At 57.5% G+C, this 16,520-nt stretch overlaps 1 long non-coding RNA gene across 1 annotated transcript in view; it reads right to left on the reverse strand.

Moving 5' to 3' along the window:
• Nucleotides 1-4,806: 4,806 nt before the first annotated feature.
• Nucleotides 4,807-16,520, reverse strand: part of LOC125963196 (uncharacterized) — an 87,463-nt gene continuing 75,749 nt past the window's right edge. The window contains exon 3 of the long non-coding RNA XR_007475016.1: nucleotides 4,807-4,841. This is a non-coding gene — a long non-coding RNA (uncharacterized LOC125963196). The remainder of the gene's footprint in view (nucleotides 4,842-16,520) is intronic.

Below are 16,520 nucleotides of genomic sequence, written 5' to 3' on the forward strand. Positions count from 1 at the left end.
TAACACTAACACCCGCCCGCTCACGTACGCTCCCTCTAAAGCGTTGTTGTACCCTCACCTGGACCCTAAACCGTCCCCATCCCCTAACCCTAACCCTAGCCCGAACCCTAACCCTAACCCTTCCCCGAAGCCTGACCCTCACCCGTCCCCTAATCCTAAACCGTACGCTAACACTAACCCACGCCCTCACACGTACGCTCCCCCTAAAGCGTTGTCGTACCCTCACCTGGACCCTAAACCGTCCCCGTCCCCTAAACCTAACCCTAACCCTAGCCCGAACCCTAACCCTAACCCTTCCCCGAAGCCTGACCCTCACCCGTCCCCTAATCCTAACCCGTACGCTAGCACTAAACCACGCCCTCACACGTACGCTCCCACTAAAGCGTTGTCGTCCCCTCACCTGGACCCTAAACCGTCCCTGTCCCCTAACCCTAACCCTAGTCCGAACCCTAACCCTAACACTTCCCCGAAGCCTGACCCTCACCCGTCCCCTATTCCTAACCCGTACGCGAACACTAACCCGCGCCCTCACACGTACGATCCCCTAAAACGTTGTCGTACCCTCACCTGAACCCTAAAATGTCCCCGTCCCCTAACCCTAACCCTAGCCCGAACACTAACCCTAACCCTTCCCCTAAGCCTGACCCTCACCCGTCCCCTAATCCTAACCCGTACGCTAGCACTAACCCGCGCCCTCACACGTACGCTCCCCCTAAAGCGTTGTCATACCCTCAACTAGACCCTAAACCGTCCCTGTCCCCTAACCCTAACCCTAGCCCGAACCCTAACCGTAAGCCTTCCCCGAGGCCTGACCCTCACCCGTCCCCTAATCCTATCCCGTACGCTAACACTAACCCGCGCCCTCTCACGTATGCTCCCTCTAAAGCGTTATCGTACCCTACCTGGACCCTAAACCATCCCCGTCCCCTAATCCTAACCCTAGCCCAAACCCTAACCCTAACCTTTCCCCGAAGCCTAACCCTCACCCGTCCCCTAATCCTAAGCCGTACGCTAACACTAACCCGCGCCCTCACACTTACGCTCCCCCTAAAGCGTTGTCGTACCCTCACCTAGACCCTAAACCGTCCCCGTCTCCTAACCCTAACCCTAGCCCGAACACTAACCCTAACACTTCCCCGAAGCCTGACCCTCACCCGTCCCCTAATCCTAACCCGAACGGTAACACTAACCTTCGACCTCACACGTACGCTCCCCCTAAAGCGTTGTCGTACACTCACCTGGACCCTAACCCGTCCCCGTCCCCTAACCCTAACCCTAGCCCGAAACCTAACCCTAAACCTTCCCCGAAGCCTGACACTCACCCGTTCCTTAATCCTAACCCGTACGCTAACACTAACCCACTCCCTCACACGTACGCTCCCGCTAAAGCATTGTCGTACGCTCACCTAGACCCTAAACCGTCCCCGTCCCCTAATCCTAACCCTAGCCGGAACCCTAACACTAACACTTCCCCGAAGCCTGACCCTCACCCGTCCCCTAATCCTAAACCGTACGCTAACACTAACCTGCGCCCTCACACGGACGCTCCCCCTAAAACGTTGTCGTACCCTCACCTGGATCTTAAACTGTCCCCGTCCCCTACCCTAACCCTAGCCCAAAGCCTAACTCTAACCCTTCCCCGAAGCCTGACCCTCACCCGTCACCTAATCCTAACCCGTATGCTAACACTAACCCGCGCCCTCACACATACACTCCCCCTAAAGCGTTGTCGTACCCTCACCTGGACCCTAAACCGTCCCTGTCCCCTAACCCTAACCCTAGCCAGAACCCTAAACCTAACCCTTCCCCGAAGCCTGACCCTTAACCGTCCCCTAATCCTAACCCGTACGCTAACACTAACCCGCGCCCTCACACGTACGCTCCCCCTAAAGCGTTGTCGTACCCTCACCTGACCCTAAACCGTCCCCGTCCCCTAACCCTAACCCTAGCCCGAACCCTAACCCTAACGCTTCCCCGAAGCCTGACCCTCACCCGTCCCCTAATCCTAAACCGTACGCTAACACTAACCCGCACCCTCACACGTATGCTCCCCCTAAAGCGTTGTCGTTCCGGCACCTGTACCCTAAACCGTCTCCGTCCCCGAACCCTAACCCTAGCCCGAACCCTAACCCTAACCCTTCCACGAAGCCTGACCCTCACCCGTCCCCTAATCCTAACACGTACGGTAACACTAACCCGCGCCCTCACACGTACGCTCCCCCTAAAGCGTTGTCGTCCCCTCACCTGGACCCTAAACCGTCCCCGTACCCTAACCCTAACGCTAGCCCGAACCCTAACCCTAACCCCTCCCCGAAGCCTGACCCTCACCCGTCCCCTAATCCTAACCCGTATGCTAACACTAACCTGTGCCCTCACACATACACTCCCCCTAAAGCGTTGTCGTACCCTCACCTGGACCCTAAACCGTCCCCGTCCCCTAACCCTAACCCTAGCCAGAACCTAAACCTAACACTTCCCCGAAGCCTGACCCTCACCCGTCCCCTATTCCTAAACCGTACGCGAACAGTAACCCGCGCCCTCACACGTACGATCCCCCTAAAGCGTTGTCGTACACTCACCTGGACCCTAAACCGTCCCCGTCCCCTAACGCTTACCCTAGCCCGAAACCTAACCCTAACCCTTCCCCGAAGCCTGACTCTCACCCGTCCCCTAATCCTAACCCGTACGCTAGCACTAACCCGCGCCCTCACACGTACGCTCCCCCTAAAGCGTTGTCGTACCCTCACCTAGACCCTAAACCGTCCCTGTCCCCTAAACCTAACCCTAGCCCGAACCCTATCCCTAACCCTTCCCCGAAGCCTGACCCTCACCCTTCCCCTTATCCTAACCCGTACGCTAACACTAACCCGCGCCCTTACATGTACGCTCCCCCTAAAGTATTGCCATAACCTCACCTGAACCCTAAACCGTCCCCGTCCCCTAACCCTAGCCCTAGCCCGAACCCTAACCCTAAGCCTTCCGCGAAGCCTGACAATCACCCGTCCCCTAATCTTAACCCGTACGCTAACACTAACCCCCGCCTTCTCACGTACGCTTCCTCTAAAGCGTTGTTGTACCCTCACCTGGACCCTAAACCGTCCCCGTCCCCTAACCATAACCCTAGGCCGAACCCTAACACTAACCCTTCCCCGAAGCCTGACCCTCACCCGTCCCCTAATCCTAAACCGTACGCTAACACTAACCCACGCCCTCACACGTACGCTCCCCCTAAAGCGTTGTCGTACCCTCACCTGTTCCTTAAACTGTCCCCATCCCCTAACCCTAACCCTAGCCCGAACACTAACCCTAACACTTCCCCGAAGCCTGAACCTCACCCGTCCCCTAATCCTAACCCGTTCGCTAACACTAACCCACGCCCTCACACGTACGCTCCCCCTAAAGCGTTGCTGTACCCTCACCTGGACCCTAAACCGTCCCCGTCCCCAACCCTAATCCTACCCCGAACCCTAACCCTAACCCTTCCCCGAAGCCTGACCCCCACCCGTCCCCTAATCCTAAGCCGTACGCTAACAATAAGCCGCGCCCTCACACTTACGCTCCCCCTAAAGCGTTGTCGTACCCTCACCTGGACCCTAAACCGTCCCCGTCCCCTAACACTAACCCTAGCCCGAACCCTAACCGTAACCCTTCCCCGAAGCCTGACCCTCACCCGTCCCCTAATCCTAACCCGTACGCTAGCACTAACCCTCGCCCTCACATGTACGCTCCCCCTAAAGCGTTGTGGTCCCCTCACCTGGACCCTAAACCGTCCCTGTCCCCTAACCCTAACCGTAGCCCAAACCCTTACCCTAACCCTTCCCCGAAGCCTGACCCTCACCCGTCCCCTTATCCTAACCCGTACGCTAACACTAACCCGCTCCCTCACACGTACGCTCCCCCTAAAACACTGTCGTACCCTCACCTGGACCCTAAACCGTCCCCGTACCCTAGTCCTAACCCTAGCCCGAACTCTAACCCTAACACTTCCCCGAAGCCTGACCCTCACCCGTCCCATAATCCTAAACCGTACGCTAACACTAACCCACGCACTCACATGTACGCTCCCTCTAAAGCGTTGTCGTACACTCACCTGGACCCTAAACCGTCCCCGTCCCCTAACCCTAACCCTAGCCCGAACCCTAAACCTAACCCTTCCCCGAAGCCTGACCCTCACCCGTCCCCTAATCCTAACCCATACGCTAACACTAACCCGCGTCCTTACACGTACGCTCCCCCTAAAGCGTTGTCGTACACTCACCTGGACCCTAAACCGTCCCCGTCCCCAAACCCTAAACCTAGCCCGAACCTTAACCCTAACACTTCCCCGAAGCCTGACACTCACCCGTCCCCTAATCCTAACCCGTACGCTAACACTAACCCACACCCTTACACGTACTCTCCCCCTAAAGCGTTGTCATACCCTCACCTGGACCCTAAACCGTCCCCGTCCCCTAAACCTAACCCTAGCCCGAACCCTAACCCTAACACTTCCCCGAAGCCTGAACCTCACCCGTCCCCTAATCCTAAGCCATACACTAACACTAATCTGCGCCCTCACACGTACGCTCCACCTAAAGCGTTGTTGTCCCCTCACCTGAACCCTAAACCGTCCCCGTCCCCTAACTTTAACCCTAGCCCGAACCCTAACCCTAACCCTTCCCCGAAGCCTGACACTCACCCGTCCCCTAATCATAACCCGTACGCTAACACTAACCCGCGCATTCACACGTACGCTCCCCCTAAAGTATTGCCGTACCCTCACCTGAACCCTAAACCGTCACCGTCCCCTAACGGTAACCCTAGCCCGAACCCTAACCCTAAGCATTCCCCGAAGCCTGACCCTCACCAGTCCCCTAATCCTAACCCGTACGCTAACACTAACCCACGCCCTCACATGTACGCTCCCCCTAAAGCGTTGTCGTACCCTACCTGGACCCTAAACCGTCCCAGTCCCCTAACCATAACCCTACCCCAAACCCTAACCCTAAACTTTCCCCGAAGGCTGACCCTCACCCGACCCGTAATCCTAAGCCGTATGCTAACACTAACCCACGCCCTCAAACGTACGCTCCCCCTAAAGCGTTGTCGTACCCTCACCTGGAACCTAAACCGTCCCCGTCCCCTAACCCTAACCCTAGCCCGAACCCTAATTCTAACACTTCCCCGAAGCGTGACCCTCACCCGTCCTCTAATCCTAACCCGTACGTTAACATTAACCCGCGCCCTCACACGTACGCTCCCCCTAAAGCGTTGTCGTCCCCTCACCTGAACCCTCAACCGTCCCCGTCCCCTAACCCTAACCCTAGCCCGAACCCTAACCCTAACCCTTCCCCGAAGCCTGACCCTCACCCGTCCCCTAATCTTAACCCGTACGCTAACACTAACCCCCGCCCTCTCACGTACGCTCCCTCTAAAGCGTTGTTGTACCCTCACCTGGACCCTAAACCGTCCCCATCCCCTAACCCTAACCCTAGCCCGAACCCTAACCCTAACCCTTCCCCGAAGCCTGACCCTCACCCGTCCCCTAATCCTAAACCGTACGCTAACACTAACCCACGCCCTCAGACGTACGCTCCCCCTAAAGCGTTTTCGTACCCTCACCTGGACCTTAAACTGTCCCCGTCCCCTAACCCTAACCCTAGCCCGAACCCTAACCCTAACCCTTGCCCGAATCCTGAAATTCACCCATCCCCTAATCCTAACCCGTACGCTAACACTAAACCGCTCCCTCACACGTACGCTCCCCCTAAAGCGTTGTCGTCCCCTCACCTGAACCCTCAACCGTCCCCGTCCCCTAAACCTAACCCTAGCCCGAACCCTAACCCTAACCCTTACCCGAAGCCTGACCCTCACCCGTCCCCTAATCTTAACCCGTACTTTAACACTAACCCCCGCCCTCTCACGTACGCTCCCTCTAAAGCGTTGTTGTACCCTCACCTGGACCCTAAACCGTCCCCATCCCCTAACCCTAACCCTAGCCTGAACCCTAACCCTAACCCTTCCCCGAAGCCTGACCCTCACCCGTCCCCTAATCCTAAACCGTACGCTAACACTAACCCACGCCCTCACACGTACGCTCCCCCTAAAGCGTTTTCGTACCCTCACCTGGACCTTAAACTGTCCCCGTCCCCTAACCCTAACCCTAGCCCGAACCCTAACCCTAACACTTCCCCGAAGCCTGAACCTCACCCGTCCCATAATACTAACCCGTACACTAACACTAACCCACGCCCTTACACGTACTCTCCCCCTAAAGCGTTGTCGTACCCTCACATGGACCCTAAACCGTCCCCGTCCCCTAACCCTAATCCTACCCCAAACCCTAACCCTAACCCTTCCCCGAAGCCTGACACTCAGCCGTCCCCTAATCCTAAGCCGTACGCTAACACTAACCTGCGCCCTCACACTTACGCTCCCCCTAAAACGTTGTCGTCCCCTCACCTGAACCCTAAACCGTCCCCGTCCCCTAACCCTAACCCTAGCCCGAACCCTAACCCTAACCCTTCCCCGAAGCCTGACCCTCACCCGTCCCCTCATACTAACCCGTACGCTAACACTAACCCGCGCCCTCACACTTACGCTCCCCCTAAAGCGTTGTTGTACCCTCACCTGGACCCTAAACCGTCGCTGTCCCCTAACCCTAACCCTAGCCAGAACCCTAACACTAACACTTCCCCGAAGCCTGACCCTCACCCATCCCCTAATCCTAACCCGTACGCTAACACTAACCCGTGCCCTCACACGTACGCTCCCCCTAAAGCGTTGTCGTACCCTCACCTAGACCCTAAACCGTCCTCGTCCCCTAACCCTAACCCTAGCCGGAACACTAACCCTAACACTTCCCCGAAGCCTGACCCTCACCCGTCCCTTAATCCTAACCCGTACGCTAACACTAACCCGCGACCTCACACGTACGCTCCCCGTAAAGCGTTGTCGTCCCCTCACCTGGACCCTAAACCGTCCCCGTCCCCTAAACCTATCCCTAGCCCGAACCCTAACCCTAACCCTTCCCCGAAGCCTGACCCTCACCCGTCCCCTTATCCTAACCCGTACGCTAACACTAACCCGCGCCCTCACACGTACGCTCCCCCTAAAGCACTGTCGTACCCTCACCTGGACCCTAAACCGTCCCCGTACCCTAACCCTAACCTTACTCCGAACCCTAACCCTAACCCTTCACCGAAGCCTGACCCTCACCCGTCCCCTAATCCTAACCCGTACGCTAACACTAACCCGCGCCCTCTCACGTACACTCCCTCTAAAGCGTTGTCGTACACTACCTGGACCCTAAACCGTCCCCGTCCCCTAATCCTAACCCCAGCCCAAACCCTAAACCTAACCTTTCCCCGAAGCCTGACCCTCACCCGTCCTCTAATCCTAAGCCGTATGCTAACACAAACCCGCGCCCTCAAACGTACGCTCCCCCTAAAGCGTTGTCCTCCCCTCACCTGGACCCTAAACCATCCACGTCCCCTAACCCTAACCCTAGCCCGAATCCTAACCCTAACCCTTCCCCGAAGCCTGACCCTCACCCGTCCCCTAATCTTAACCCGTGCGCTAACACTAACCCCCGCCCTTTCACGTACGCTCCCTCTAAAGCGTTGTTGTACCCTCACCTGGACCCTATACCGTCCCCGTCCGCTAACCCTAACCCTAGCCCGAACCCTAACCCTAACCCTTCCCCGAAGCCTGACCCTCACCCGTCCCCTAATCCTAACCCGTACGCTAACACTAACCCGCGCACTCTCACGTACGCTCCCTCTACAGTGTTGTCGTACCCTCACCTAGACCCTTAACCGTCCCCGTCCCCTAAACCTAACCCTGGCCCGAACCCTAACCCTAACACTTCCCCGAAGCCTGACCCTCACCCGTCCCCTAATCCTAACCCGTACGCTAACACTAACTCGCGCCCTCTCACGTACGCTCTCTAAAGCGTTGTCGTACCCTCACCTGGACCCTACACCGTCCCCGTCCCCTAAGCCTAACCTTAGCCCGAACCCTAACCCTAACCTTTCCCCGAAGCCTGACCCTCACCCGTCCCCTAATCGTAAACCGTACGCTAACACTAACCCGCGCCCTCACACATACGCTCCCTCTAAAGCGTTGTCGTCCCCTCACCTGGACCCTAAACCGTCCCCGTCCCCTAACCCTAACCCTAGCCCGAACCCTAACCCTAACCCTTCCCCGAAGCCTGACCCGCACCCGTCCCCTAATCCTAACCCATACGCTAACACTAACCGGCGCGCTAACACGTATGCTCCCCCTAAAGCGTTGTCGTACCCTCACCTAGACCCTAAACCGTCCCCGTCCCCTAACCCTAACCCTAGCCGGAACACTAACCCTAACACTTCCCCAAAGCCTGACACTCACTCGTCCCCTAATCCTAACCCGTACGCTAACACTAACCCACGCCCTCACACATACGCTCCCGCTAAAGCGTTGTCGTCCCCTCACCTGGACCCTAAACCGTCCCCGTCCCCTAACCCTAACCCTAGCCGGAACCCTAACCCTAACCCTTCCCCGAAGTCTGACCCTCACCCGTCCCCTAATCCTAACCCGTACGCTTACACTAACCCACGCCCTCACACGTACTCTCCCGCTAAAGCGTTGTCGTCCCCTCACCTGGACCCTAAACCGTCCCCGTCCCCTAACCCTAACCCTAGCCCGAACCCTAACCCTAACCCTTCCCCGAAGCCTGACCCTCACCCGTCCCCTAATCCTAACCCGTACGCTAACACTAACCCGTGCCCTCACACTTACGCTCCCCCTAAAGCGTTGTCGTTCCCTCACCTGAACCCTAAACCATCCCCGTCACCTATCCCTAACCCTAGCCCGAACCCTAACCCTAACCCTTCCCCGAAGCCTGACCCTCACCCGTCCCCTCATCCTAACCCGTACGCTAACACTAACCCGCGCCCTCACACGTACGCTCCCCCTAAAGCGTTGCTGTACCCTCACCTGGACCCTAAACCGTCGCTGTCCCCTAACCCTAACCCTAGCCAGAACCCTAAAACTAACTCTTCCCCGAAGCCTGACCCTCACCCGTCACCTAATCCTAACCCGTACGCTAACACTAACCCCCGCCCTCACACGTACGCTCCCCCTAAAGCGTTGTCGTCCCCTCACCTGAACCCTAAACCGTCCCCGTCCCCTAACCCTAACCCGAACCCTAACCCTAAGCCTTCCCCGAAGCCTGACCCTCACCCGTCCCCTAATCTTAACCCGTACGTTAACACTAACCCCCGCCGTCTCACGTACGCTCCCTCTAAAGCGTTGTTGTACCCTCACCTGGACCCTAAACCGTCCCCATCCCCTAACCCTAACCCTAGCCTGAACCCTAACCCTAACCCTTCCCCGAAGCCTGATCCTCACCCGTCCCCTAATCCTAAACCGTACGCTAACACTAACCCACGCCCTCACACGTACGCTCCCCCTAAAGCGTTTTCGTACCCTCACCTGGACCTTAAACTGTCCCCGTCCCCTAACCCTAACCCTAGCCCGAACCCTAACCCTAACACTTCCCCGAAGCCTGAACCTCACCCGTCCCATAATCCTAACCCGTACACTAACACTAACCCACGCCCTTACACGTACTCTCCCCCTAAAGCGTTGTCGTACCCTCACCTGGACCCTAAACCGTCCCCGTTCCCTAACCCTAATCCTACCCCGAACCCTAAACCTAACCCTTCCCCGAAGCCTGACCCTCACCCGTCCCCTAATCCTAAGCCGTACGCTAACACTAACCTGCGCCCTCACACTTACGCTCCCCCTAAAGCGTTGTCGTCCCCTCACCTGAACCCTAAACCGTCCCCGTCCCCTAACCCTAACCCTAGCCCGAACCCTAACCCTAACCCTTCCCCGAAGCCTGACCCTCACCCTTCCCCTCATACTAACCCGTACGCTAACACTAACCCGCGCCCTCACACTTACGCTCCCCCTAAAGCGTTGTTGTACCCTCACCTGGACCCTAAACCGTCGCTGTCCCCTAACCCTAACCCTAGCCAGAACCCTAACACTAACACTTCCCCGAAGCCTGACCCTCACCCATCCCCTAATCCTAACCCGTACGCTAACACTAACCCGTGCCCTCACACGTACGCTCCCCCTAAAGCGTTGTCGTACCCTCACCTAGACCCTAAACCGTCCTCGTCCCCTAACCCTAACCCTAGCCGGAACACTAACCCTAACACTTCCCCGAAGCCTGACCCTCACCCGTCCCCTAATCCTAACCCGTACGGTAACACTAACCCGCGACCTCACACGTACGCTCCCCCTAAAGCGTTGTCGTACACTCACCTGGACCCTAACCCATCCCCGTCCCCTAACCCTGACCCTAGCCCGAAACCTAACCCTAAAACTTCCCCGAAGCCTGACCCTCACCCGTCCCTTAATCCTAACCCGTACGCTAACACTAACCCGCTCCCTCACACGTATGCTCCCCCTAAAGCGTTGTCGTACCCTCACCTAGACCCTAAACCGTCCCCGTCCCCTAATCATAACCCTAGCCGGAAGCCTAACCCTAACGCTTCCCCGAAGCCTGACCCTCACCCGTCCCCTAATCCTAACCCGTACGCTAACACTAACCCGCGCCTTCACACGTACGCTCCCCCTAAAGCGTTGTCGTACCCTCAAATGGACCCTAAAACGTCCCCGTCCCCTAACCCTAACCCTAGCCCGAACCCTAACCCTAACCCTTCCCCGAAGCCTGACCCTCACCCGTCCGATAATCCTAACCCGTACGCTAACACTAACTCGCGCCCTCACACATAAACTCCACCTAAAGCTTTGTCGTTCCCTCACCTGAACCCTAAACCGTCCCCGTCCCCAAACCTTAACCCTAGCCCGAAAACTAACCCTAACCCTTCCCCGAAGCCTGACCCTCACCCGTCCCCTAATCCTAACCCGTACGCTAACACTAACCCACGCCCTCACATGTACGCTCACCCTAAAGCGTTGTCGTACCCTCACCTGGACCTTAAACTGTTCCCGTCCCCTAACCCTAACCCTAGCCCGAACCCTAACCCTAACCCTTCCCCGAATCCTGACACTCACCCGTCCCCTAATCCTAACCCGTACGCTAACACTAACCCGCGTCCTTACACGTACGCTCCCCCTAAAGCGTTGTCGTACCCTCATCTGTACCCTAAACCGTCCCCGTCCCCTAACCCTAATCCTAGCCCGAACCCTAACCCTAACCCTTCCCCGAAGCCTGACCCTCACCCGTCCCCTAATCCTAACCCGTACGCTAACACTAACCTGCGCCCTCACACACACGCTCCCCCTAAAGCGTTGTCGTACCCTCACCTGGACCCTAAACAGTCCGTGTACCCTCACCCTAACCCTAGCCCGAAACCTAACCCTAACCCTTCCCTGAAGCCTGACCCTCAACCTTCCCCTAATCCTAACCCGTACGCTAACAGTAACCCGTGCCCTCACACGTACACTCCCCCTAAAGCGTTGTCGTACCCTCACCTAGACCCTAATCCGTCCCCGTCCCCTAACCCTAAACCTAGCCCGAACCTTAACCCTAACACTTCCCCGAAGCCTGACACTCACCCGTCCCCTAATCCTAACCCGTACGCTAACACTAACCCGCGCCCTCACACTTACGCTCCCCCTAAAGCGTTGTCGTACCCTCACCTGGACCCTAAACCATCCCCGTCCCCTAACCCTAACCCTAGCCCGAACCCTAACCCTAACCCTTCCCCGATGCCTGACCCTCACCCGTCCCCTAATCCTAACCCGTACGCTAGCACTAACCCTCGCCCTCACACGTACGCTCCCCGTAAAGCGTTGTCGTCCCCTCACCTGGACCCTAAACCGTCCCCGTCCCCTAAACCTAACCCTAGCCCGAACCCTAACCCTAACCCTTCCCCGAAGCCTGACCCTCACCCGTCCCCTTATCCTAACCCGTACGCTAACACTAACCCGCGCCCTCACACGTATGCTCCCCCTAAAGCACTGTCGTACCCTCACCTGGACCCTAAACCGTCCCCGTACCCTAACCCTAACTTTACTCCGAACCCTAATCCTAACCCTTCACCGAAGCCTGACCCTCACCCGTCCCCTAATCCTAACCCGTACGCTAACACTAACCCGCGCCCTCTCACGTACACTCCCTCTAAAGCGTTGTCGTACACTACCTGGACCCTAAACCGTCCCCGTCCCCTAATCCTAACCCCAGCCCAAACCCTAACCCTAACCTTTCCCCGAAGCCTGACCCTCACCCGTCCTCTAATACTAAGCCGTATGCTAACACAAACCCGCGCCCTCAAACGTACGCTCCCCCTAAAGCGTTGTCGTCCCCTCACTTGGACCCTAACCGTCCACGTCCCCTAACCCTAACCCTAGCCCGAACCCTAACCCTAACCCTTCCCCGAAGCCTGACCCTCACCCGTCTCCTAATCCTAACACGTACGCTAACACTAACCCGCGCCCTCACACGTACGCTCCCCCTAAAGTATTGCCGTAGCCTCACATGGACCCTAAACCGTCCCTGTCCCCTAACCCTAACCCTAGCCCGAACCCTAACCCTAACACTTCCTCGAAGCCTTAACCTGACCCGTCCCCTAATCCTAACCCGTACGCTAACACTAACCCGTGCCCTTACACGTACACTCCCCCTAAAGAGTTGTCGTACCCTCACCTGGACCCTAAACCGTCCCCGTACCCTAACCCTAATCCTACCCCGATCCCTAACCCTAACCCTTCCCCGAAGCCTGACCCTCACCCGTCCCCTAATCCTAACCCGTACGCTAACACTAACCCGTGCCCTCACACTTACGCTCCCCCTAAAGCGTTGTCGTCCCGTTACCTTAACCCTAAACCATCCACGTCCCCTAACCCTAACCGTAGCCCGAACCCTAACCCTAACCCTTCCCCGAAGCCTGACCCTCACCCGTCCCTTAATCCTAAGCCGTACGCTAACACTAACTTGCGCCCTCACACGTACGCTCCCCCTAAAGCGTTGTCGTCCCCTCACCTGAACCCTAAACCGTCCCTGTCCCCTAACACTAACCCTAGCCCGAACCCTAACCCTAACCCTTCCCCGAAGCCTGACCCTCACCCGTCCCCTCATACTAACCCGTACGCTAACACTAACCCGCGCCCTCACACTTACGCTCCCCCTAAAGCGTTGTACCCTCACCTGGACCCTAAACCGTCGCTGTCCCCTAACCCTAACCCTAGCCAGAACCCTAACACTAACACTTCCCCGAAGCCTGACCCTCACCCATCCCCTAATCCTAAACCGTACGCTAACACTAACACACGCCCTCACACGGACGCTCCCCCTAAAGCATTGTCGTACACTCACCTGGACCTTAAACCGTCCCCGTCCCCTAACCCTAACCCTAGCCCGAAACCTAACCCTAAACCTTCCCCGAAGCCTGACCCTCACCCGTCCCATAATCCTAACCCGTACGCTAACACTAACCCGCGCCCTCACACGTACGCTCCCCCTAAAGCTTTGTCGTACACTCACCTGGAACCTAAACCGTCCCCGTCCCCTAACCCTAACCCTAGCCCGAACCCTAACCCTAAGTCTTCCCCGAAGCCTGACCCTCACCCGTCCCCTAATCCTAACCCGTACGCTAACACTAACCCACGCCCTCACACGTACGCTCCCCATAAAGTGTTGTCGTACCCTCACCTGGACCCTAAACTGTCCCCGTCCCCTAATCCTAACCCTAGCAGGAACCCTAACCCTAACGCTTCCCCGAAGCCTGACCCTCACCCGTCCCCTAATCCTAATCCGTATGCTAACACTAACCCGCGACCTCACACGTACGCTCCCCCTAAAGCGTTGTCATACCCTCAACTGGACCCTAAACCGTCCCTGTCCCCTAACCCTAAGCCTAGCCCGAACCCTAACCCTAACCCTTCCCCGAAGCCTGACCCTCACCCGTCCGCTAATCCTAACCCGTACGCTAACACTAACCCGCGCCCTCACACGTACGCTCCACCTAAATCGTTGTCGTCCCCTCACCTGAACCCTAAACCGTCCCCGTCCCCTAACCTTAACCCTAGACCGAACCCTAACCCTAACCCTTCCCCGAAGCCTGACCCTCACCCGCCCCCTAATCCTAACCCGTACGCTAACACTATCCCGCGACCTCACACGTACGCATCCCCTAAAGCGTTGTTGTACACTCACCTGGACCCTAAACCGTCCCGGTCCCCTAACCCTAACCCTAGCCCGAAACCTAACCCTAAACCTTCCCCGAAGCCTGACCCTCACCCGTCCCCTAATCCTAACCCGTACGCTAACACTAACCCGCGCCCTCACACGTACGCTCCCCCTACAGCGTTGTCGTACCCTAACCTGGACCCTAAACTGTCCCCGTCCCCTAACCCTAACCCTAGCCCAAACCCTAACCTTAACCCTTCCCCGAATCCTGAACCTCACCCATCCCCTAATCCTAACCCGTACGCTAACACTAAACCACGCCCTCACACGTACGCTCCCCCTAAAGCGTTGTCGTCCCCTCACCTGAACCCTCAACCGTCCCCGTCCCCTAACCCTAACCCTAGCCCGAACCCTAACCCTAACCCTTCCCCGAAGCGTGAGCCTCACCCGTCCCCTAATCCTAAACCGTACGCTAACACTAACCCACGCCCTCACACGTATGCTCCCCCTAAAGCGTTGTCGTACCCTCACCTGGACCTTAAACTGTCCCCGTCCCCTAACCCTAATCCTAGCCGGAACCCTAACCCTAACCCTTCCCCGAAGCCTGAACCTCACCCGTCCCCTAATACTAACCCGTACGCTAACAGTAACCCACGCCCTTACACGTACTCTCCCCCTAAAGCATTGTCGTACCCTCACCTGGACCCTAAACCGTCCCCGTCCCCTAACCCTAATCCTACCCCGAACCCTAACCCTAACCCTTCCCCGAAGCCTGACCCTCACCCGTCCCCTAATCCTAACCCGTACGCTAACACTAACCCGCGCCCTCACACTTACGCTCCCCCTAAAGCGTTGTCGTCCCCTCACCTGAACCCTAAATCATCCCCGTCCCCTAACCCTAACCCTAGCCCGAACCTTAACCCTAACTCTTCTCCGAAGCCTGACCCTCACCCGTCCCCTCATCCTAACCCGTACGCTAACACTAACCCGCGCCCTCACACTTATGCTCCCCCTAAAGCGTTGTTGTACCCTCACCTGGACCCTAAACCGTCGCTGTCCCCTAACCCTAACCCTAGCCAGAACCCTAACACTAACCCTTCACCGAAGCCTGACCCTCACCCGTCCCCTAATCCTAACCCGTACGCTAACACTAACCCGCGCTCTCACACGTACGCTCCCCCTAAAGCGTTGTGGTACCCTCACCTAGACCCTAAACCGTCCCCGTCCCCTAAAACTAACCCTAGTCCGAACACTAACCCTAACACTTCCCCGAAGCCTGACCCTCACCCGTCCCCTAATCCTAACCCGTACGGTAACACTAACCCGTGACCTCACACGTACGCTCCCCCTAAAGCGTTGTCGTACACTCACCTGGACCCTAACCCGTCCCCGTCCCCTAACCCTAACCCTAGCCCGAAACCTAACCCTAAACCTTCCCCGAAGCCTGACCCTCACCCGTCCTTTAATCCTAACCCGTACGCTAACACTAACCCACTCCCTCACACGTATGCTCCCCCTAAAGCGTTGTCGTACCCTCACCTAGACCCTAAACCGTCCCCGTCCCCTATTCCTAACACTAGCCGGAACCCTAAACCTAACACTTCCCCGAAGCCTGACCCTCACCCGTCCCCTAATCCTAAACCGTACGCTAACACTAACACACGCCCTCACACGGACGCTCCCCCTAAAGCATTGTCGTACACTCACCTGGACCTTAAACTGTCCCCGTCCCCTAACCCTAACCCTAGCCCGATCCCTAACCCTAAACCTTCCCCGAAGCCTGACCCTCACCCGTCCCATAATCCTAACCCGTACACTAACACTAACCCGCGCCCTCACACGTACGCTCCCCCTAAAGCTTTGTAGTACACTCACCTGGACCCTAAACTGTCCCCGTCCCCTAACCCTAACCCTAGCCCGAACCCTAACCCTGTCTTCCCCGAAGCCTGACCCTCACCCGTCCCCTAATCCTAACCCGTACGCTAACACTAACCCACGCCGTCACACGTACGCTCCCCATAAAGCGTTGTCGTACCCTCACCTGGACCCTAAACCGTCCCCGTCCCCTAACCCTAACCCTAGCCCGAAACCTAAACCTAACCTTCCCCAAAGCCTGACCCTCACCCGTCCCTTAATCCTAACCTGTACGCTAACACTAACCCGCGCCCTCACACGTACGCTCCCCCTAAAGCGTTGTCGTAACCTCACCTAGACCCTAAACCGTCCCCGTCCCCTAATCCTAACCCTAGCAGGAACCCTAACCCTAACGCTTCCCCGAAGCCTGACCCTCACCCGTCCCCTAATCCTAATCCGTACGCTAACACTAACCCGCGCCCTCACACGTACGCTCCCCCTACAGCGTTGTCGTACCCTAACCTGGACCCTAAACTGT

The sequence above is a fragment of the Orcinus orca genome, unplaced genomic scaffold, assembly GCF_937001465.1.
Source record: "Orcinus orca unplaced genomic scaffold, mOrcOrc1.1 scaffold_194, whole genome shotgun sequence".
Lineage (NCBI taxonomy): Eukaryota > Metazoa > Chordata > Mammalia > Artiodactyla > Delphinidae > Orcinus > Orcinus orca.